The following is a 23,941-nucleotide window of genomic DNA, read 5'->3' as shown; positions in this document are numbered from 1 at the left end:
CTTGAAGGTGGAAGCCTTGATAAGTAGATCGTCCAGGTATGGAATGACTACTATGCCTCTGGAGTGCAGGACGTCCATGGTGGCTGCCATGACTTTGGTAAACACTATGGGAGCCGTGGCGAGTCCGAACGGGAGAGCCACGAACTGGTAGTGGTCCTGGTCGATTGCGAACTTGAGAACTCTCTGATGGGCAGGCGCAATTGGTATATGCAGGTATGTGTCTTGTATGTCTATGGAGGCGAGAAATTCTCCCTTTTTCATAGACGCAATGATGGACCGAAGGGACTTCATGCGGAAGTGACGTACCCGTACATATTTGTTGAGCTGCTTTAGGTTCAGTATGGGCCATACACCGCCTCCTTTATTGGGGACTACGAATAAATTGGAGTAGAACCCTCGGAAGCGCTCGGCCGCGGGGACTGGTACTATGACTCCTGCTTGAAGAAGAGAGAAGACCGCTTGGCGGAAGGCACGAGCCTTGTGTGGCGGTTTTGGGGGAACAGAAATAAAGAGTCTGTTTGGTGGGTTGGAAGTGAACTCTATCTTGTATCCCGAAGACACTAGTTCCCTGACCCACCTGTCTTCTGTAATAGGCAGCCATACTTGATGAAAGAGCAAAAGTCAGCCACCTACAGGTGGGGTGTCTTTCGGAGTCAGTGAGTCATGATGAGGAGAAGGTCTGAGGTTTTCCTACTTTGGACTTTGACTGGCCTGCTTTTGACTGCCAGGTCTTGTCCGACTTTTGCGTCGGCCGCGAGTTGTCCCTGCATGGGAGGCGATTGCTATTTTGTGCTGGCCGTGAGGCGGACCAGCCCGAAGAGTTCCGAAAGGATCGGAATCGAGTTTGGTTATGCTTATTGTAAGTGCGTTTGGGTTTCAGTTGGGGGAGGAGAGGTACTCTTACCCCCGGTGGCGTTGGATATCATCGTGTCCAACTGTTCACCAAAAAGTCGACCACTGCGGTACGGGAGGTGTGTAAGGAACTTCTTTGAGGCTGCGTCTGCTTTCCATTCCCGCAGCCAGAGGATACGCCGAATCGTGATGTCGTTTGATGCTATCCCCGCTGCACCCCTTGCATAATCCAGAGCGGCATGAAGCATGTAATCAGATGCAACTGCTATTTGAACCGCTTGGTCAGACAGCTCAGGAACAGATACTTGGAGGCCAGCTTGTAAATTTTGGGCCCAAGCCAGGATGGCCTTGGCAACCCAAACTGAAGCGAACGCGGGAGCCAGCGAGGCCCCTGCAGCCTCGAAAATTGAACGAGACATGCGTTCTACCTGCCGGTCTGCTGCATCCCTGAGGATTGAGCTATCTGGCAGTGAAAGGAGTGACTGTGCTGCTAGCCTAGAGACTGGGGGATCCACTTTGGGTGGATCTGTCCATTCCTTGGTGGTCTCCTGTGGGAAGGGGTACCGCTCTTCCAGATATTTCCGATTGGTAAACTTCTTCTCAGGCTGTGAGAACTGCTTTTTAAGGATCGACTTAAGCTCTGGGTGGTCAAAGAAGACCTTAGGCGGCTTCAGAACTCCTTCAAAGGAAATCTTGTGTTGTGGTGCCTCCAGGGGCGGATCAGAAATGTCCAGCACCTGATGGATGGACGAGATTACGTCCTCAACTAGCGCTCTATTGCTAGGGGAAATTGGGTTCAGGGACCCTTCAGTTTCCTTGTCTGAGTCGGAATCACAGATGCCTTCTGAATCCTGTGTATCGCTAAGGCGTCTCCTGCTGGGTGAACCGGGGTGGAGGCCTTCTCTGGTCAGGGATCGCTGCGGAGAACTGTATTGTTTGTCCCTGGTAGGGGACGGTCTAGATGATCTGGAACTACGGTATGTCTCCCTAGAAGGGGATGACCGTGTGCTATGGGATGACGCAGATGAACATGACCTGTGGGTCCGCTTGCGTCCTGACCTCGATGTGTCTGGGTCGACATGTCCCTGAGTCAAGCTTTCCCTTTGCTGGGTAGCGTTCATAGCCGAGGCATGACTCTGCAGAGCCTGAAGCAATGTGGAAGTTAGGTTATCTATAGACTGTGTCATAGATTGCGACATCTGAGTGACCCATTCCAGCATGGCATTAGACACCGAAGCATTGGAAGGGGCTTCTTGGGGCTGTGGCACAGTAGTCTGGATGCAGTCCTGGCAGTGCGGATACATGCTGCCGCTGGGGAGAGTATTGCTGCAGGCTGTACAGAGTGTATAATAGCAGTCTTGCCTGGTTCTCTTGGACCTTGACCCCGGCATAGTGCACTGGGGTGGCTATGCAGAGGGCCCAACAGGGGAGGCTATGCAGAGGAGCCTATAAGGAATAATGGACTCACAGCCGAGGAAGAACTCCAGCTGTGATCTTATCCCACCAGTGTGCCCCTAGGTCAAGAGCCAAAGATCCACAGTCCTGTGGCCCTCAGAGACTGGCTGTGTCCCTTATTCTGCAGCAGATAATGGCCGCCGGAGTAAAGTTAAGACAGAAGGGGGGCGGAGAGCTGAAAGGGTGGCAGAACTGTGTAAAATCGCACCCTTTCAGTCTCGATCCGCCCCCTCTATGACACTGTAAAGTGTAATATTTGTCATTTGGGGGGCGGGCCGGGGAGAGGAGGTGGCGGCTTCGGCTAGGCCGAAGTCGCGGCCTAAATTGGGTGCCTGATGCCCAAAGGGACTCCAGGCCGGCGCAGAAGTCCGGGAGGGGGGCTGGATCTGAACCAGACAACCAGACCTCCCCGGATTTAAAGGCAGGGTAGCGGTGGGGTAGAAGAGAAAGGGGGGGCCCTGTGAACCTGTGAAGAGTCCCCCTGAGGCACCATAGAACTGGTGCTGCCGCAGAAACAGGGCGCAGGAAGGCCTGTGCCTCTGTTGTATCATGCCTGCCTGTGCTACCCCGGCCCCGACAGGAGCCCGCAGTAGGGCTGGGGTCCTTGGTGCCTGTACAGGCCCTACCTGAGGCGTTTCAACCTAATAACCCCAGGGGGGGATTAGGGAGGTTGGCTGTCACCATCAGGGGGCTATATCCTCGTCTCGACCTCAACCCAGAAACCGAAAGGAACTGGGGAAGGAGGGGGGTCTCGACTTCGAACCAGCACACGAGGGGCTGGGGAAGAAGCGACATGGGGAATAGCCATCTCGACTTCAACCGTGCACCCTGTATCAAGGGGCCGAGGAAGGAGCCATGCCGGGAGTCTCGCACTAGACCCACTTTTCTTTATCTGTAATCCCATCAGTGAAAACGGAGTAAACGTTTTAGGTGTGCCTCCTATGCGACACTAAGCAAAAACTGGAGAAGGCTGATGCCATTCAGGGGTGTATACTGCAGAGGAGGAGCCACGGTTAATATTTTCCAGATTATGCATAGTGTCGCCTCCTACTGGACAGCAGCATAACACACAAGGTCCTGTGTTCCCCAATGAGGTGACAGAGTAAGTATCATTATTTAACAAGAAAACATATCACAGAAAAAAATCAGCCTTACCAACACCAAATCAGATAACAAATGCACTAGCATTTTAGTGTTGGTTGGGTGTACTGGGGTGTCTGTCCATGTGGGGTGCACTTATATAGTGCTGGGCAGCCCTCCTGATCTAATAATATGGGCATCATCACTATCCTAAGCCAGACACTGTGCATCACACCTACCTGTGTGACTGGCGTCCTATGCAAGCTTCATCTGTGTGCATCTTTAATACTAGGCAACCACCCCCTCCATGAATTGGTAGGCTTGTGAGTGGTTGCTCCACCAGTATTTTGCACCTGCGCTGCCCCCCCCTTTATCATGGAGGTCTGTGGCATCCTGCTAGTGCATTTGTTATATGATTTAGTGTTAGTAAGGCTGTATCTTTTTCTGTGATTTTTTTTAAATTTTGCCTTATGTTAGCCGTCATTATTCACCAAGACAATAACAGTTCACAGTCTAATAGAAAACCTCATAGGATGAACCAGTGGATCGTAGTGTCCAACTGTTTGTTAATTCTGCCTCCCAAATGTGGAATAAAAAGCCACCAAACAATGTTATGTAGGCAAAAATAATATCAATAAAAACTTCTACTCATCTCACAAAAAGCAAGTCCCCACTCAGGTCCATCATCTGTCAATGGAAAACCAGAGGCTTCCACATTATTAGTGGCTTAAAGGCTTTTGAAAAGCAACATGGCTTCCATAAACCAATCCACCAATATCCACTCTCCCAAAGTCAAATCTCCCCTCACTTCTGAGCCTTGCAGTGCGCCCAAACCACATTTAGCCTCCATGTATTTGACATTACTATAGTGAGAAGAACCCACTTAATTGATGGTGAGTGTCTCCTGGATCACAATCTGGGCACTATGTGTTGGGTAATAAAATTATATATTTGTAATTTTCACTCTCCAACATCCACTGCGTGCTAATTTCCGGAAAGTGCCTGTGGAGTCAAAATAGTCACTACTCCTATAGATTATTTCACTGAGGGTTATAATTTCCAAAATGGAGTCACTTTAGGGCTTCTGTAAATGGTGGGTCCCATCTCCTCTGGGATCTGCTCCTGCGACGTCTGCTTCTCTCACCAGGAGCCGCCTTATTCATCCTGCAGGCGGCGCTGGTGATGGAGGAGACGTCAGAACCAGAAGTTCTGGGTGGTGCAGGCTCTGTCCAGCCAGTAAGATTAGGGTGCCTGGGACCAGTAGTACCATCCAGTCTGGCAGTATGGGTGTGTGTGCTGTCCAGCTGCAGTAATCTGCTCCCTGCTTCAGCCAACTGGAAAGCACCGCACCCTACTAAAGCTGGAAGCATATTGCCGGAAGCTGCCAGATACAGCCTTGTTCTCCTCTGGTTCAGTCCTCTGTGCTCCGCTCCCGGCTTGTGTATTTGTGTCCTGTTGTGACCTCAGCCCGTTTACTGACTGCTTTTGTGTGATTTTGTATTTTCTCTGACCTCCATGTTCTGACCCGGCTATCTGACTATTCTTCTTGCCATCTCACACCACAGAACATTAGGTAACACTGTGGCCCAAGCTTAGGGGGTCTCTGTCTAAGTCCAAATCCATGTAGAGGTGTTAAAGGATGATGAGCAAGGCAAACCCTGGGATCTGGAAAATGGAGTAGATAGCGCCAAGCCTGTTCGTGGTAGCCATCTTTTGAGCTGCCAGGTGACTATGAACAGTGCCCCCAATACATTGGGTCTGCACACTATCCCAGCACAATCTGCATTCAAATAGCTAAATGGCGCTCCTTCCCTTCTTAACCGGCCATGTGCCCAGATAGTAGGATACAACCGTATATAGGGTATTGTCGGATTCAAGAAAAGGTGGAAAATAATTTGTAAGGTCCATCTGTTTCTTATTATCCTTTGTGAAGAATTCCAAAGTTATCACCATATAAAGTGACACACGTCAGATTTAAAAAATGGGCCCTGATAGGAACACAAAACTGGCTGCAGGAAGGGGTTAAATCAGAGTATTTTGGGAACTAACTACTGTAGTCAAAAACTGTGAGTACGGACAATAACACATCTACTGAAATAATCAAACTCAACAGTCTTCATCAGTAAGTAGTGAGTAACTAGTGGTGAAACCTCTCTGGGGTAATTAGAGTATGGGGCTCGGGGGCTCTTGGCAATCTAAACTATCTTAAGGGACAATATTTTCTGTCAGATGAGTTTCAAGAAGAAATATTAGATGTTCAAAGAGAACTTTTTATAATAGTGCAGAGATGAGGGGTCTCATATTTAGCTTAGAGATATATCATGGCACAGGTGTAATGTTATTTTTGTTTAGTTAATCACAATCCGGTTTGAAGTTAGTCAGTTTTAAAAGAAATTGAAAAGTATAAAGGGAAACTCTGCTGTTATTGTACAGAAATTCACACTTGGCCTCACTGCACATTTAATGTTGTAGATCATAAAAGTAAAGTTTGGCCAGAAACACTGGACCTGGTCTTGTAGGGACCATATGAGGACATTCAGCAGCACAGAAGGGAGAGAAGGTAGATTCATCCAATAAGATATCAGGGTTCTAGGAAGCCAACAGCATCATTACCCTCCGCTTTCTCTTACAGTCCTATCATAATATTTTTTTAAGTGATTTTCTGGCTTTGTGATTTACAGATCTGGGCAGGTAACGTCTCCTAATCACAGGGAGTAGGTGGATCCTCCAGGCTGTAAGTTCTATGGAAAAGGGTTTCAATGCCCAAAATCATTTGAACAGTTTTGGGTGGAAGAGAATGTTGTGGTCTGGAGGCAAAATGGTGATCACACGATTGTGATACGGCCGGACTACACCACTGATAAAGCAGCCACAGCCGGTGACTGAGAAGAATCTGTGACTTCTCTGCATTTAGTGATTACTACTCACCTGGGTAGTCATATGTAGGAATCTCCTCTTTACACCGCTCATCATCCCTCACATATGTCTCTGTAGCATTAATATGGGTCAGATCTTCACCCTGAAACAAAATATTGTAAAAGTCACAAACAGATGGAGAAGTCACATCTACGATCAGCTCTAATCCTGCCATTTCCACCGTTCTCATTACACAAGTATAAAACATATAATACTGGTGGATAAAACAAGACTGAGCACAAGACCTTCACAGCCGTCTACACATCATAGGGGAGATCTCATGACACCTTCTCTCCATCTACCTGATGATCCTGAGGAACATTGGGATCTTCTTGTTTACAATCCTGTGGAAGAAGAGGATGGGGACATCTCTCTGGTGTTGTCCTCTTACTGGATAGATCTGGAGGAAACACATACAGGGACTGAATTCATTCTTTACATACAGATAATTATAGGCCGTGTGTATTTAGTCCAGTCTATTACCTTGTGATGTGAGGGGCTGGGGAACCTCCATCATGACGTCTTTGTACAAATCTTTGTGTCCTTCTAAATACTCCCACTCCTCCATGGAGAAATAGACAGCGACATCCTGACATCTTATAGGAACCTGACACATACAATGATACAGTCATCCCCCCGATCCTTTCATAGTGTTACTGTATAATATCCCAGTATTCCCAGCAGTGTCACCTCTCCAGTCAGAAGCTCAATCATCTTGTAGGTGAGTTCTAGGATCTTCTGATCATTGATGTTCTCATGTATCAGGGGGTGAGATGGAGGCCCAGTGATTGGGCTCAGAGGTCTTCCCCATCCCTCAGACACAGGGGCCTGACTGCGCTCACTAGAGGTCTTCTTCACTACTGTGTAACCCTGGTTAGGGAAAGACACATTAATAACTCTCACTCCAGACATTTCCAGAGTCCTCACCTCTCCAGTTCTGTCCATCTGTTATTCCCATAGATAAAATTGATGTAATGTGACGTCATCAGAATCTCTCACCTCTCCAGTAAGACGGAAGAGGATCTCTAGGGTGAGGTTTAATATCCTCTCTGCCATCTTGTCTCTATTCATATTCATCTTTGATGGGTCCATAAGGAAAATTCTCTTAAGTAGAAGATCTTCACTGAGAGGATCTGATATTGAGTAATAATACAATTACTGGAGATAATAAGGGGAAACATATGAGGAGATATATTATTTTACAGTATTTAGTTTTCTGCTTTACATCTAGTAATAAAACCTATATATTTTAGGCCACATACAGCAAGCAGTTTCTTCCTTGGAGTCTGTAGCTGAACACGTTTCTCAAAGACTCATCTTCCATAAAGCTAATTCTCGTCTCATTTACCGACACTACAATCGGCATTAGCAATACTGCAGGAGATATTCATTACACGTGACATGAGAAATAACTACTTCATGAGAAGGACGACGACATCTTCATCTTCTACTACGGCTCTACAAACATATTTAGCCAGAGTTCTTCACTGACTACATCTCCACCGGCCGTCTATATGAATGTTTCCCGTCTTCCCCGGACTGTAATCTTCTATCACGTTAGATCTCATGTCTGATTCACACACAGAAGTTTGATACATGGTAAGGTTTTTAATATTAAACAGTGTAGGACTATCCCGAATGGGTTCATTTTACCATGGTGGGATAGCTTTCATGCTCAAAAACAGTGTTACTAAGAACCCTATTTTATTTAAATGCACTTTTGGTTTTATTTATTTATTTACAGCAGGGTTTATGATCATTTTTCTTTATAGTTTTTTTCTGATTTATGGCCATAGTAAATATGCATTTATGTGCTGCATGGATACCAACTTAAACCAAGCTCAAATTCTGTGTTTTTTCACGGGCACCATAGTGGCCCTGTGGGCTGCTGCTATGGATGATACACCCCTAACTATCCAACTATCATATGGTAAAAATCTCATAGGTCCTGGATTCATTAGTATCTGCACGAAGAATGGGGCTAAGTGAGTATTTATTAAAAGGAATCCACTCCACCGACTACCCCACGGCCAGCAAGCATCAGAATCTTCACTGAATAAAAAGCCATTTCACAGCAAACAGACCTCTAATATGAGGCATACAGGTATGCATAGATTCACATTTCTATCACCTGTATACCAATATTAGAGGTCAGATAAGTCCCAAGGGGTGACAGATTCCCTTTCATCAGCCGTGGGGTAATCATAAAACCAGATATGTATCAAGGTATTCTAAGGTGGTTAATGGTTGTGTAGTCAATGGGAGGCATGTGTCACAGAAATGGCTGGTCTGTGTGATGTAACCAGGAGTGTTTCTCTAGGGCACATAAGCACTAAGAGGATCGTTTGGTGCACCTGGGAGCCGGGTTACGGGTAGCTAGGAGAGAATGGGCGGGTCCAGCTACCCACATACCTCACCTCTAGGTGTGGTTAACAGACTATAAAATGAAGGATGTTGATTGGTACATGGTCTGTGTGTTTGGAGGGAGAAGGCCTCCTGTGTATGTTTGTCTTCAGACCAAGCCAGGACACTAAACTCTACCCCAGCTTGTGTGCCACACAAGCCTGGCTGAGCAGAGACCTGCTAAGGACATTTACTTTGTTTGCCTGATCTAAAGGCTATTTGCTTTTCTGTTTGGCTTCTGGGTTTATGAAGCAATAAACCCACATGAACTTTTAAAGGAACATGCCTCCTGTTTTCCTCCTGTCACACCCAAGTGAGTAAAACCTCCACAATTAGTGTTAGACTTGCGGGCAGCGTTCCCAGCAGAGACGTGTGACTGCTACAGGATGGACTGCATGCCCTGGGTGAAGTCTGTCGCAAGCCAGCAAGCATCGCCAGACAAAATGGAGGACCAGCTGAAACACCAGGTCCAGTCGCAGCAGCATCAACAGGAGACCAACAGGCTGTTGTTACAGCAGATCCAGCAGCACTAGCAGGAACAACATCAGCAGATGCAGCTTCTGGCAACCGCCATCCAGGGCAGGATGAGCGCTCCAACCCCAGGTCCGGAAGGCGGTATGACGGGCTTTGCAGAAAATGACCCTGGGGGGATGACGTTGAGACATTCCTGATGGTGTTTCAAAGGGTCATCGAGAGGGAGAAATTTACACAAGAGCAATGGGCAGAGGTACTGTTGCCATACTTGACTAGGAGAGCCCCAGAATTACGCGTAGTAGGTGTACTATGATTTAGCTTTGCAGGATAACAAAGAGTATGGCAAGCTAAAAAGTGAGATTCTCGCACCCTTGGGGTTGACAATGACTATCAGGGCACAGCGGGTTCTTATCACCGGAACAAACCACCTCCGTCCCAAATGTTTGACCTGCTGCACCTGGTCCAGAAGTGGCGCAGCCAGAGGCCTCAATGCCTGTGCAGTTGGTAGAGTGGGTGGTGATGGACTGGTTTGTGCACTCCCTGCCGAGGCCCATACAGCCTTGGGTTGCCCAGGGTGATCCCCGGTATGCGGATGAACTGGTCGGACTGATCGAGAGATACCAGGGGGTTGAAGGTTCCTTGGGAAGGCAGCCCACTACATACTGGAGTTCCCAACAGGGGGTGGAGGCCCAAAAGGTGGTGGGACTTCCAAGGTCCAAATGGACGAGGGAGGTGGTGCCCAAGGTCCATACAGGTGATGTTGTTTGCTGGAGGTGCCCCGGCCCAGGCCATATAGCTGCCCATTGTCCCCTGACCCTTGAGCCGTTGGACTGCAGCATAGGACAACGTTGTTCATATTATGCTTATCCGGCCTACAGTGTGAACTGTCCAACCAGCGAGGGGCCACAAGCATGTCACGTGAAGGTGAACAGATGGGAGGTAACGGCACTGCTAGACTGGTGATCCTTATGAGGGCCACCCTTCCTCTCCAAATTATCCCGGGGAAAAAAGTCGGCGTTCAGTGCATTCATGGTGATGCTAAAGACTACCCTACGGGCCAGAGTGGACATTGAAATGGCCCACGGTACAGAGTCCCACGAGGTCGGCGTCGTTCAGGACTTGTTGCACCCTATTATTATAGGCTGGGACTTTTGCTTGTTTTGGGATCTGTGGGGGAAGGGTTCTGGGTTCGCTGGCTCAGATAAGAAAAAAATTAACCCTAATGAGGGATCACCACACCCAGAGTCAGACAGGTTTCCTTTTTGCGTCCTTGTGGGGGATGAGGAGGTAGTGCCCCATGAGTCTGCCATTCCAGAGTTAGGGGTGACCAGCGAGAATTTTGGGTCTGCCCAACATAGGGACCTAACTCTGAAGGAAGCCTTTAATAATGTCACTATTATAAATGGGGATGCACAGGAGTCGGGGGCTGACACAAGGTTTCCCCATTTTATGATGAGTAAGGAGTTGTTGTACCGGGTCAAGAAAGTGAGGGAGGAGAGTGTGGAGCAGTTAATAGTGCTGGGGCCTTTTACACGGAAGGTGTTGGACATGGCCCATTCACATGTCTTGGGGGGACATCTGGGAGTTGAAAAAACGCAGGAACGGATCGTGCATAGGTTCTATTGGTGAACATTGGACATAATTTCAAAAAACATCACAGTAAAAGATAATACCTTACCAACACCAGGTCAGATTGCCAATGCACTGCAGGATGCAGCAAGCCTACATAATAAAAGCAGGGCCAGCACATGTGCAAAATACTGAAGCAGACAGCCACTCACTAACCTACCAAATTCATGGAGGGGGTGGCTGTGTAGTATTATACATGCACACCGATGGAGTCTGCATAGGGCGGGTGCCAGTCACACAGATATGTGTGATGCACAGTGCAAAAAAGATGAAAAATAGTGTATAAGATAAATACACCACATGATAAATACCCCACCAGGCCTCTTTAGTGTTGGCTGGGTGAATTGGGGCATATGTCTTGTGGGCTTGCATGTATATAGTGCTTGGCAGCCCGTCTAATCTAATAGTATGGGCGTCATCAATAGGCTGCAAGCCAGACAATGTGCATCACACATATCTGTGTGACTGGCGCCCTATGCAGACTCCATTGGTGTGCATATATAATACTACACAGCCACTCCCTCCATGAAATAGTAGGTTAGTGAGTGGCGGTCTGCATCAGTATTTTGCACATGTGCTGGCCCCGCCTTTATCACTGAGGCTTGCCGCATCCTGAAGTGCATTGGTGATCTGACCTGGTGTTGGTAAGGCATTATCTTTTAGGCTATGTGCCCACGATGCGAAACAAACTGGCCAAATGCATAATATAAGACGAACCCTGGAGCTGAAAACAATGAATCAGACACCAGGTTCATATTGCCTACTCGTTGATCAGATGCAAAAAAGGAGAACAAAGAGAGCAATATGGCAAAACAGACAGCAATTTTATTCAAAAATACATTAACAAAGTGTTAAAAGTCATATGGAGATAACACAGCAATGAGGTAAAAAGAGGTGCCAGAACTAAGGCATCTCCTGGAGATCATACAGTGGGATATCCGACCCTGGCAGGTACATCTAACAGGAGGACAAGGAGTCCAGATATGGGTGCATAGATAGATCAATCAAAAACCCTCCATTGAGAGGGAAACAGCCCCATTGTGGGGCGGGAAATCCAATACAGTCAGTAAAACAGTATATGGAGTCTAATGCAATAATTAGTGACTGACAAGGACTTAAAGCAATAAATAAAAAATGCACCCATATCAGGCACCAATATATAGTAGATTGCAGTGTCCAGGATGCACCTAGAGTCTAGTACATGGCACTCACCCAAGCAAGCAGAAGGGGAGAAACCTGAGTATAGAACAGTCGGCCAGATCCCAGGGGAGCCACAGAAAGTGCAGGTAGTAAAGGACGCGCCCCGACGCGCGTTTCGCTTCTTCTTTCTCAAGAGGCGCCGTCACGTGCCCACGATGCAGAAATGCTCCGGATATTTTCCTGAGTATTTCGGCATCTCCCTGGCAGAAAAAACGCATGTGGATTGTACGGAAGTGAAGCGTTCTTCACATGCATTTCCGCAAGCGGGTTGTCAAGCGCTTTCCAAGCCATTTTAGCATCACTTGGAAAGTGCTTGACAACTTGGTCACACTATATAAATACATTCAACCGGCATGGATTTATATAGGGTGACCGAAAGAATGGTAAAAAATAAAAAATAAATATATACTTACCTTCTGATGGCCCCCGGTGTCTTTATCCGATGCGTCCTGGCTTGCCGGCAGCTCGCGGTAGACTAAAGGACCTGCTGACGTCAGCGGTCGCGTGACCCATCACATGACTAATTGACATCATGGCAGGTCCTTTTCAGACCATCGCGAGCTACCGGCAAGCGGAGAAGCATTGCTAAGGACACCGGGGGCCATCAGAAGATAAGTATAATGTATATTTTTTATTTTATTCTTTTTTTAATAGGTTCTATGGTACCCGGGTCCGGAGGAGAGTCTCCTCTTCTCCAAACCTGGGTACCATCCGCACATTGAAACGCATGGATTCCGCATCATCAGATGCTATGATGCGGATTCCATGCGTTCCAATGTAAGTCAATGGCGGCGAAAATGCCGCGCTAACGCAAAATAATTGGTAGTGCTGCGGATTTTTCCGCAATGATAATCCGCAGCGGAAATTTCTGCAGCATGTGCACAGCACATGGGATTATCATTGGGGAACATGGCAGACCTTCTACCAAGCGTTTTTTAAGCACTTCTGCAGCGGAATTGCCGCTGCGGAAACGCTTAAAAAACGCATAGTGGGCATACAGCCTTACTGTGATGTTTTTTGAAATTATGTCCAATGTTCACCATTTTTAATGTTTAGTGTTAGGACTCGCAAGTATGAGGACCCTTGACGTTTGGGTTGCGAGCTTGTGTATTTTGGCCAAAATATCGACCAATACCTCATGTGGTGTATTTATCTTCTACACTATTTTTCATCTTTTTTGCACATTTTTTTGCAGGATGCGGCCAGGCTTCTTTAGTGTTGGCTGGGTGAATTGGGGCGTCTGTCTTGTAGGGGTGCACTAATATAGTGCTGGGCAGACCCACCTGATCTAATAGTATGGGCGTCATCAACAAGCTGAAAGCCAGAAACTGTGCATCGCACATATCTGTGTGACTGGCGCCCTATGCAGACTCCATCGGTGTGCATGTATAATACTACACAGCCACCCCCTCCATGAATTGGTAGGTTAGTGAGTGGCTGTCTGCATCAGTATTTTGCACATGTGCTGGCCCCGCCTTTGTCATGGAGGCTTGCTGCATCTGGTGTTGGTAAGGCATTATCTTTTACAAAGGTTCTATTGGCCCGGGAAATATTTTAGTATTGCAGGTCTTGCCCCAAGTGCCAGTTAACCGCCCCCACCTCTCACTTTTGAAGTCCCCTCGTGCCATTGCCCATTATTGAAGTGCCGTTCGAGAGAATTGCTATGGACTTGGTCAGTCCCCTGGTTGAATGTGCTCGTGGGCATCAATTTATATTGGTTATCCTGGACTATGCCACACGCTATCCTGAAGTGATTCCACTGAGAAACTCCTCCGCAAAGAATATATCCCGTGAGTTTTATCCCCAACAGGCTTACCAAAGGGAGATACTCACCGACCAGGAAATTCCCTCTATGAGTAAGGTGATGAGGGAGTTATGCAAAGCCCTCCAAATCTCCCAACTGAGGACTTCAGTATACCATCCTCAGACAGATAGCCTAGTCGAAAGGTTTAACAAGACTCTGAAGAGTATACTGAGGAAGGACATAGAAAGGGACAGTAGAGACTGGGACTGTCTCCTACCGTATCTGTTGTTCTCCAACCGAAAGGTTTCACAGGCCTCTGCAGGGTTCTCGCCATTCGAACTTCTGTATGGCTGACATTCGCGGGGTCTTCTGGATGTCACAAAGGAAATCTGGGAAGCCGAATTCACGCCCCACAGGAGCATCATTGAGCACGTTGCTCTGATGCAGGAGAGGAATGTGAAGGTGATGGCCATCGTAAAAGAACATCTCCTCCAGGCACAAGAAGCTTATGCCAGAGTCTACAACCGGTCAGCCAGAGTGAGGCAATTCAATCCGAGAGACCGGCGTCCTCATGCTAATAACTACGGTGGAAAGTAAGTTCTTGGCCAAGTGGCAAGGGCCGTATAAGATGGTGGAAAAAGTGGGTGAAGTGAACTACAAGGTTCATCAACCGGGACGACGTAAGCCGTACCAGATATACCACATCAACCTCATCAAGCCGTGCCAAGACAGAGAGTCTGTGGAAGCTCCTTACTTGCTGGGCAAGCTAGAAGGTGACGTTGGAGGAGTCGCAATAGCGGAAACGCTAACGAAGGCCAAGAAACAGCAGTGTCGGGAGTTGATGCAGAAGAACAGAGATATATTCTCGGAATTGTCGGGCTGCTCAAGGGTCACAGAACACAAGATTCTGACGGAGCCACATGTGCAGGTGAACTTGAAGCCCTATCTGATACCTGAGGCCCGACGAGAGTTGATATCCAAAGAGGTAGCTTGTATGCTGAAGCTCAGTGTCATTGAAGAATCCAAGAGCAGTTGGTCGAGCCTGATCGTCTTGGTCCCAAATCCCAATGGTGAGTGGAGATTCTGCAACGACTATCGGAAGTTGAATGAGGTTACCAAATTTGATGCATATCCAATGCCACGCGTCGTCGAGCTGATCAAGAGGCTTGGGCCAGCAAGGCACATAACCACCTTGGATCTGCGAAGGGATATTGGCAGATCCCCATGGCACAGGTAGCCAAAGAGAAGACTGCGTTTTCTACGCCCGACGGATGCTTCCAGTATGCCCGAATGCCATTTGGACTGCAGGGGCCCCTGCAGAATTCCAGAGAGCTATGGATTGCATCCTTGCATCCCATAAGAAATATGCACAACATACCTGGACAATACTATCTTCAGTCCAGACTGGGAGAGTCATCTGGAAAAGATTCAGGCTGTGTTTGATGCTCTGAGGAAGGTGGGGTTTTCAATAAACTCGAAGAAATGTGGCATGGGGAAATAAGAAGCCAAGTACTTCGGATATGTAGTGGGTAGAGTTGAGATAAAACCCCAAAATACTAAAGTAGAAGCAATCCAAAATTGGCTGAGACTGGTGTCGAAAAAGCAAGTCAGAGCCTTCCTGGGAATCGTGGGATACTACAGGAAATTCATCCCAAACTTCGCCATGATGGCCGCACCCCTGACTGACCTCCTTAAAGGGACAAAATCAGCCAAGGCCAAGTGGACTGCAGAGGCGGAGACGTCCTTTCAAAAGATGAAATTGGCTCTGTGTAGGCAACCGGTCCTGGTTGCCCCGGACTTCAATAAAGAGTTTATACTCCAGACAGATGCCTCAAATGTCGGGATTGCAGCAGTCCTTTTCCAGGAGATACACGGGGAGGAGCACCCAGTCCTCTACCTGAGTAGAAAGCTGTCCTCCAGCGAAAAAAATTATTCGGTCATAGAGAAGGAACGCTTTGCTATAAAGTGTGCAGTGGACACCTTACCGTACTATCTGTTAGGTCGAAAATTTAGATTATTATCCAACTATGCTCCACTCAGATGGATGAGGGAAAAAAGTTAAAAAATGCCAGAGTCACCCTCGAATTTGTAGCCCTACAGGACTCCTACTTCCCTGTAGAACATAGAGCAGGGAAGCTACATGGTAATGTCGATGCTCTCTCGAGAATCCCTTGTCTGGTAGTAAAAGGTGTCAAGCCCACGGCTTTAGGCAGAGGGGGGGGGTATGTAAGGTGGCAAATGGTCGCGTAGTCGATGAGAGGTATGTGTCACAGAGATGGCTGGTCTCTGTGATGTAACCCAGAGTGTTTCTCTAGGGCACATAAGCACTAAGAGGATCGTTTGGTGCACCTGGGAGCCGGGTTACAGGTAGCTAGGAGAAAATGGGTGAGTCCAGCTACCCACATACCTCACCTCTGGGTGTGGTTAACAGCCTATAAAATGAAGGCTGTTGTTTGGCGCATGGTCTGTATGTTTGGAGGTAGAAGGCCTACTGTGTATGTTTGTCTTCAGACTAAGCCAGGACACTGGACGCTACCCCAGCTTGTGTGCCACACAGGCCTGGCTGAGCAGAGACCTGCTAAGGACATTTACTTTGTTTGCCTGATCTAAAGGCCATTTGCTTTTCTGTTTGGCTTCTGGGTTTATGAAGTAATAAACCCACATGAAATTTTAAAGGAACATGCCTCCTGTTTTCCTCCCATTGTGCCCCAGTAAGTAAAACCCCTACAATATGTATAAAGGAAAGGGTATGGTACTCAGAGAATGTTTCAATAATCCGCCTCAACACAGTTTCCCAACAGGTTCATTAGGAGGCTTGATAGAGGGATGATAATTCATGATGTTCAGCATAGTGTGCCTAATAGCCAGGTGTCCATGTTTAAATATCCCACTTCATCCAAAATCCCTCCCAGACTAGGAGGCTCATTCCCATTCCTAGAGGTGAATTTTCACAGGATATACAGAATAGAGTCTGTCTACAATAATATACTGCGCCTACGCTACTTCTCATGAGCTAGAGGTCCGATAATGTCCATCACCTAATGTGCATGTCGGGAAGTGACGTGCTTTATGCTGAAACACCAGATAAACTGATTGCCGTCGCGCCACTCGTACCTGTGACTGCACATGCCCGTAGTTATCATTCCATCTAGGATCATTATCCACAACTGTGCATGCCCAGATGTCTGCGTTCCACACCAGAGCGCATATGGTATTGGATTGCATTCCACCAACAGAAAAATCCTCTCTCTGAGATCAGTATCATGGGAGACTAAAAATAAGTATTGCACATCCCCCCATCATGCAATCGGCATGTGGATCTACTTTATCACTACAAAATATATGGGATGGTGGCCCACAGTATACTCCTAAATGGTCATATTTGACCCCTATTGCATAATTAGAGATACACAAGGAACACCACACTTGTTAGTTACTAAATAGTATAATTGGGATATAACTGATAAGAAATAATTCTGATATAGAAGCTCAGATCTCTTGATGAAGTAAAACAATATGTGAACCTCGTTCACAGGGAACTGAATAGCAATGGGTAGAGTATAAAATGTAATCCGGAATGGGTAATACAAAACAGGCATAGGAAATTTGCTCATTCAGTCCCTTAGGGCCTAGTGAATCCAGTCTGGAAATCCACTCACTTTCCTTTTTGAGGATACATCTATTAAGATCACCACCTATCACATTGGGCTTAACCACTTCAATGATGCAAAAGGAGATGTCTCTTGTTTCACCTCAATGTGCACTGTTCACGTGTCTCACTAATGGGGTGTCCTGATGTCACGCCAGGTGTGAGTGCAACGCAGAGAGTCACGCCACGTGTGAGTGCAACACAGAAGAGAAAGGGAAAGGGATCCCAGATACTAGGGAAAAGGGGGAAGAGGTGACCTCCTAATCTGGACTAGCATCACTCTGTCTCTCCCTAACGTCCCTATACAGCCTCCACAGCTGTCGCCCATCACATGCCTCGCCCAACTATCCCTGGCATAAGGCTATAGCTGGGGGTGGAAGGAGATGAGCACTAGTCTACCTCCGCTAGCACTCTAAAGACAAAAGGGGAAGACAACACAGGGGAATTACAACTTCGCTTTAGAAGAAACTCCAACAGGGCACACGGCCTTAAGACTCCAAAGAGGACGTGATGCTGCTTCAGCCAAGTTCCAAGTAGAAATGAGTATACCCGGCGATGCCAACATAGACACACCAGGTATATATACACCCAGACTAAATGGAGGTAGAATCTGGGTCCTAAACACAGCCTCCCATCTAGGCAGATGTCTGCATTGCCAAACGTGGAGATCACTTGCAAACCCCTGCAGGGCGACTGTCTGTCACCTCTGACACACCGTGACACCCAACCATGGCGTATTTCGCCCAAATGCCCCCTCCACACTCCTCTTAGATTGCCTCTTGGTAGTGCATACATAATCTAGGAGGTAGGGGCATGTGGCCACATATACAAGTCCTGAGGTTTTACAGTTGGAATAATCCCTCTGGAAAAAGGTTTCACCTGTAGAGGAACTCGAGAAAGATTTACATGGTCTCATTCAATTACAGTGCTAGCCAAAAGTATTGGCACCCCTGCAATTCTGTCAGATAATACTCAGTTTCTTCCTGAAAATGATTGCAATCACAAATTCTTTGGTATTATTCTCTTCATTTAATTTGTCTTCAATGAAAAAAACACAAAAAGAATTGTCCTAAAGCCAAATTGGATATAATTCCACACCAAACCTAAAAAAGGGGGTGGACAAAAGTATTCGCACCCTTTGAAAAATCATGTGATGCTTCTCTAATTCGTGTAATTAACAGCACCTGTAACTTACCTGTGGCACCTAACAGGTGTTGGCAATAACTAAATCACACTTGCAGCCAGTTAACATGGATTAAAGTTGACTCAACCTCTGTCCTGTGTCCTTGTGTGTACCAAATTGAGCATGGAGAAAAGAAAGAAGACCAAAGAACTGTCTGAGGACTTGAGAAAACAAATTGTGAGGAAGCATGAGCAATCTCAAGGCTACAAGTCCATCTCCAAAGACCTGAATGTTCCTGTGTCTTCCGTGCGCAGAATCATCAAGAAGTTTAAAGCCCATGGCACTGTGGCTAACCTCCCTAGATGTGGACGGAAAAGAAAAATTGACAAGAGATTTCAATGCAAGATTGTGCGGATGGTGGATAAAGAACCTCGACTAACATCCAAACAAGTTCAAGCTGCCCCGCAGTCCGAGGGTACAACAGTGTCAACCCGTACTATCCGTCGGCGTCTGAATGAAAAGGGACTGTATGGTAGGATACCCAGGAAGACCCCACTTCTTACCCCGAGACATAAAAAAGCCAGGCTGGAGTTTGCCAAAATGTACCTGAGAAAGCCTAAAACGTTTTGGAAGAATGTTCTCTGGTCAGATGAGACAAAAGTAGAGCTTTTTGGGAAAAAGCATCAACATAGAGTGTACAGGAAAAAAAAAGAGGCATTCAAAGAAAAGAACACGGTCCCTACAGTCAAACATGGCGGAGGTTCCCTGATGTTTTGGGGTTACTTTGCCGCCTCTTGCACTGGACTGCTTTACCGTGTGCATGGCATTATGAAGTCTGAAGACTACCAACAAATTTTGCAGCATAATGTAGGGCCCAGTGTGAGAAAGCTGGGTCTCCCTCAGAGGTCATGGGTCTTCCAGCAGGACAATGACCCAAAACACACTTCCAAAAGCACTATAAAATGGTTTTAGAGAAAGCACTGGAGACTTCTAAGGAGTCCAGACCTGAATCCCATAGAACACCTGTGGAGAGATCTCAAAATGGCAGTTTGGAGAAGGCACCCTTCAAATATCAGGGACCTGGAGCAGTTTGCCAAAGAAGAATGGTCTACAATTCCAGCAGAGCATTGTAAGAAACTCATTGATGGTTACCGGAAGCGGTTGTTCGCAGTTATTTTGGCTAAAGGTTGTGCAACCAAGTATTAGGCTGAGGGTGCCAATGCTTTTGTCCGGCCCTTTTTTGGAGTTTTGTGTGAAATGATCAATGATTTGATTTTTGCTTCATTCTCTTTTGTGCTTTTTCCTTGCAAGCAAATTAAATGAAGAGAATAATACCAAAGAATTTGTGATTGCAATCATTTTCAGGAAGAAACTGAGTATTATCTGACAGAATTGCAAGGGTGCCAATACTTTTGGCCAGCACTGTACATGTACAACTTTCTACACATCTAAATAAACCACAGATTCTTCTATCTTGCCATGTCCCCTTGGGTGCAGGTTTTTTTTTAGAAACTATGCACTAAACGGTCCCTAATTGACCAACCCTTTCTGAAAGTTATTGTGGGAGTAGATCACACAGCACCCTCAGGTCCAGGTCGGCCACAAGTACATCCTAGTGTTTTCTGAGGATATTAAAGATATGGTCACTCTGATTGTCACAAGTTCCTATTACTTGTGTTATCCCATATTTTTCTTGGTGTCTTGGTTAGGTATGGAGGAGTGTCTCTCTCTGTTTTTCTGCAAACAATCGTGCGGAATCCAAAATGTACTGTGGGTACCTTTTTCCCTGAATCTGGTGTTTATGTCTATTGCCTGTATATTAATATCTGTGACATTAGAGCAGTTTCTTCGCAACTGTAAACATTGGCCCTTGGATATTGTTTTTTTTTTGTTTTTTTTTTAAGGAGGATGGGGTGGTGGCTATCCCACTTTAATAGTTTATGGTAGATGAGTGTCCCTAGGGTCCAAACCAGGGCTGTGAAGTCGGAGTCGGTGCCCATTTTGGTGGAGTCGGAGTTGGAGTCGGTATAAAAGGGACCCACTCCGACGCCTAAAATATATAATAAATTGGGTACAATAGTTCAATGCAGTTTGTGAGGAATATTTTTTCATAAGAATTTGGGAAAGTTATGAAATGTCCTATAAATGTCTGTCCTATTCCTGATCTATGGGTCTAGACTTTTAGCTGAGAAAAATGTGTCCTACTGTAAATTTATCACTTAAACATGAGCCATGTATGAGTGAGTCGGAGTCGTGAAGTCGGAGACGGTGTCATGGAAATTTAGAAGTAGGAGTCGAAGGTTTGGCTTACCGACTCCACAGCCCTGGCTCCCATCCCGTACTTTCTTGATTGGTACATTCAGGAAAGGCAACTGGTAATAATTAAACTCTGATATAAATCTAAGGCCCACTCTATGGATATTGAGTTCCCTGACAAATTCAAGAAATTGTTTACTCGTCCTTGACCAGATGATAAAAATGTTGTCTATATATCTATATCATGCCCTAATATATGGTTGACACCACTTATAATCATCCCTGAGTATTTTGGTTTCCTCCCACCAGCCCAGGAATAGATTAGCAGATGAGGGGGTACAGGGGCTCCCCATCGCAGTACCCCTGAGCTGGTGAAAGTACTTCCTGTCAAAAAGAAAGAAGTTATGAGTAAGAATGAATTTTAGAAGATCCTCCATGAAGTCATTATGTCTGCTACACTCTATTGATCTCGATATCAAGAAATGTCTTACTCCTCTGATATCATCATCATGCGGAATATTACTGTACAAAGCCTCGAGATCTAGTAAGGCCTGCTCCCCTACATGCATGTATACATGCTCGAGAGTATACATGTAGGGGAGCAGGCAGAGGGAAAACCAACTGCAGCGGGATTATTCCAACTGCAGGATCTCAAGCGGTACTGTGGGAACATTATCCTGTGTGGGGCATCATCCATACTACATAAGGGGCATAATGGGGGCATTACACTGTGTGTGGCACCATACATCCTGCATAAGGGGCATAACGGGGGAATTACACTGTGTGTGGCACCATACTTACTGCATAAGGGGCATAATGGGGGCATTACACTGTGTGGGGGCATCATAAATACGGCATAAGGGGCATTAAACTGTGAGGGGGCATCATACATACTGTATAAAGGGCATAATGGGGGCATTACACTGTGTGGGGGCATCATACATCCTGCATAAGGGGCATAATGGGGGCATTACACTGTGTGGGGTCATCATACATCCTGCATAAGGGGCATAATGGGGGCATTACACAGTGTGGGGGCATCATACATCCTGTATAAGGGCATAATTGGGGCATTACACTGTGTGGGGGCATCAAACATCCTGCATAAGGGGCTTTAAACTGTGAGGGGGCATCATACATACTGTATAAGGGGCATAATGGGGGCATTAAACTGTGAGGGGGCATCATACATCCTGCATAATAGGCATAATGGAGGCATTACACTGTGTGGGGGCATCATACATCCTGCATAAGGGGCATAATGGGGGCATTACACTATGTGTGGCATCATACATGCTGCTTAAGGGGCATAATGGGGGCATTACACTATGTGGGGGCATCATACATACTGCATAAGGGGCATAATAGGGGCATTACACTATGTGTGGCATCATACATGCTGCTTAAGGGGCATAATGGGGGCATTACCCTGTGTGGGGGCATCATACATACTGCATAAGGGGCATAATGGGGGCATTACACTGTGTGTGGCATCATACATATTGCATAAGGGGCATAATGTGGGCATTACCCTTTGTGGGGGCATCATACATCCTGCATAAGGAGCATAATGGGGGCATTACACTGTGTGGGGGCATCATACATACTGCATAAGGGGCATAATGGGGGCATTACACTGTGTGGGGGCATCATACATACTGCATAAGGGAAATAATGGGGGCATTACACTGTGTGTGGCATCATACATATTGCATAAGGGGCATAATGTGGGCATTACCCTTTGTGGGGGCATCATACATCCTGCATAAGGAGCATAATGGGGGCATTACACTGTGTGGGGGCATCATACATACTGCATAAGGGGCATAATGGGGGCATTACACTGTGTGGGGGCATCATACATACTGCATAAGGGAAATAATGGGGGCATTACACTGTGTGTGGCATCATACATACTGCATAAGGGGCATAATGGGGGTATTACACTGTGTGGGGGCATCATACATACTGCATAAGGGAAATAATGGGGGCATTACACTGTGTGTGGCATCATACATACTGCATAAGGGGCATAATGGGGGCATTACACTGTGTGGGGGCATCATACATACTGCATAAGGGAAATAATAGGGGCATTACACTGTGTGTGGCATCATACATACTGCATAAGGGGCATAATGGGGGTATTACACTGTGTGGGGGCATCATACATCCTGCATAAGGGGCATAATGGGGGCATTACACTGTGTGGGGCATCATACATCCTGCATAAGGAGCATAATGGGGGTACTACACTGTGTGGGGGCATCATACATCCTGCATAAGGGGCATAATGGGGGCATTACACTGTGTGGGGGGCATCATACATACTGCATAAGGGGCATAATGGGGGCATTACACTGTGTGGGGCATCATACATCCTGCATAAGGGGCATAATGGGGGCATTACACTGTGTGGGGGTATCATACATCCTGCATAAGGGGTATAATGGGGGCATTACACTGTGTGGGGCATCATACATACTGTATAAGGGGCATAATGGGAGCATTACACTGTGTGGGGCATCATACATACTGTATAAGGGGCATTACACTATGTGTGGCATCATACATGCTGCTTAAGGGGCATAATGGGGGCATTACACTATGTGGGGGCATCATACATACTGCATAAGGGGCATAATAGGGGCATTACACTATGTGTGGCATCATACATGCTGCTTAAGGGGCATAATGGGGGCATTACCCTGTGTGGGGGCATCATACATACTGCATAAGGGGCATAATGGGGGCATTACACTGTGTGTGGCATCATACATATTGCATAAGGGGCATAATGTGGGCATTACCCTTTGTGGGGGCATCATACATCCTGCATAAGGAGCATAATGGGGGCATTACACTGTGTGGGGGCATCATACATACTGCATAAGGGGCATAATGGGGGCATTACACTGTGTGGGGGCATCATACATACTGCATAAGGGAAATAAGGGGGCATTACACTGTGTGTGGCATCATACATACTGCATAAGGGAAATAAGGGGGCATTACACTGTGTGTGGCATCATACATACTGCATAAGGGGCATAATGGGGGTATTACACTGTGTGGGGGCATCATACATCCTGCATAAGGGGCATAATGGGGGTATTACACTGTGTGGGGGCATCATACATCCTGCATAAGGGGCATAATG

At 46.7% G+C, this 23,941-nt stretch overlaps 1 protein-coding gene and 1 pseudogene across 1 annotated transcript in view; one reads left to right on the top strand and one right to left on the bottom strand.

Moving 5' to 3' along the window:
- Positions 1 to 7,527, bottom strand: part of LOC141224340 (uncharacterized) — a 76,695-nt pseudogene extending 69,168 nt beyond the window's left edge.
- The window catches only part of LOC141224344 (uncharacterized), an 859,055-nt gene that overhangs the window by 632,175 nt on the left and 202,939 nt on the right, over positions 1 to 23,941 (top strand). The window lies entirely within an intron of this gene.

Source organism: Phyllobates terribilis, unplaced genomic scaffold (genome assembly GCF_046119375.1).
Source record: "Phyllobates terribilis strain yellow unplaced genomic scaffold, ASM4611937v1 Scaffold_391__1_contigs__length_1789467, whole genome shotgun sequence".
Classification (NCBI taxonomy): domain Eukaryota; kingdom Metazoa; phylum Chordata; class Amphibia; order Anura; family Dendrobatidae; genus Phyllobates; species Phyllobates terribilis.
The sequence above is the reverse complement of the archived record's forward strand: the minus strand, read 5'-3'. Positions and strand labels throughout refer to the sequence as shown.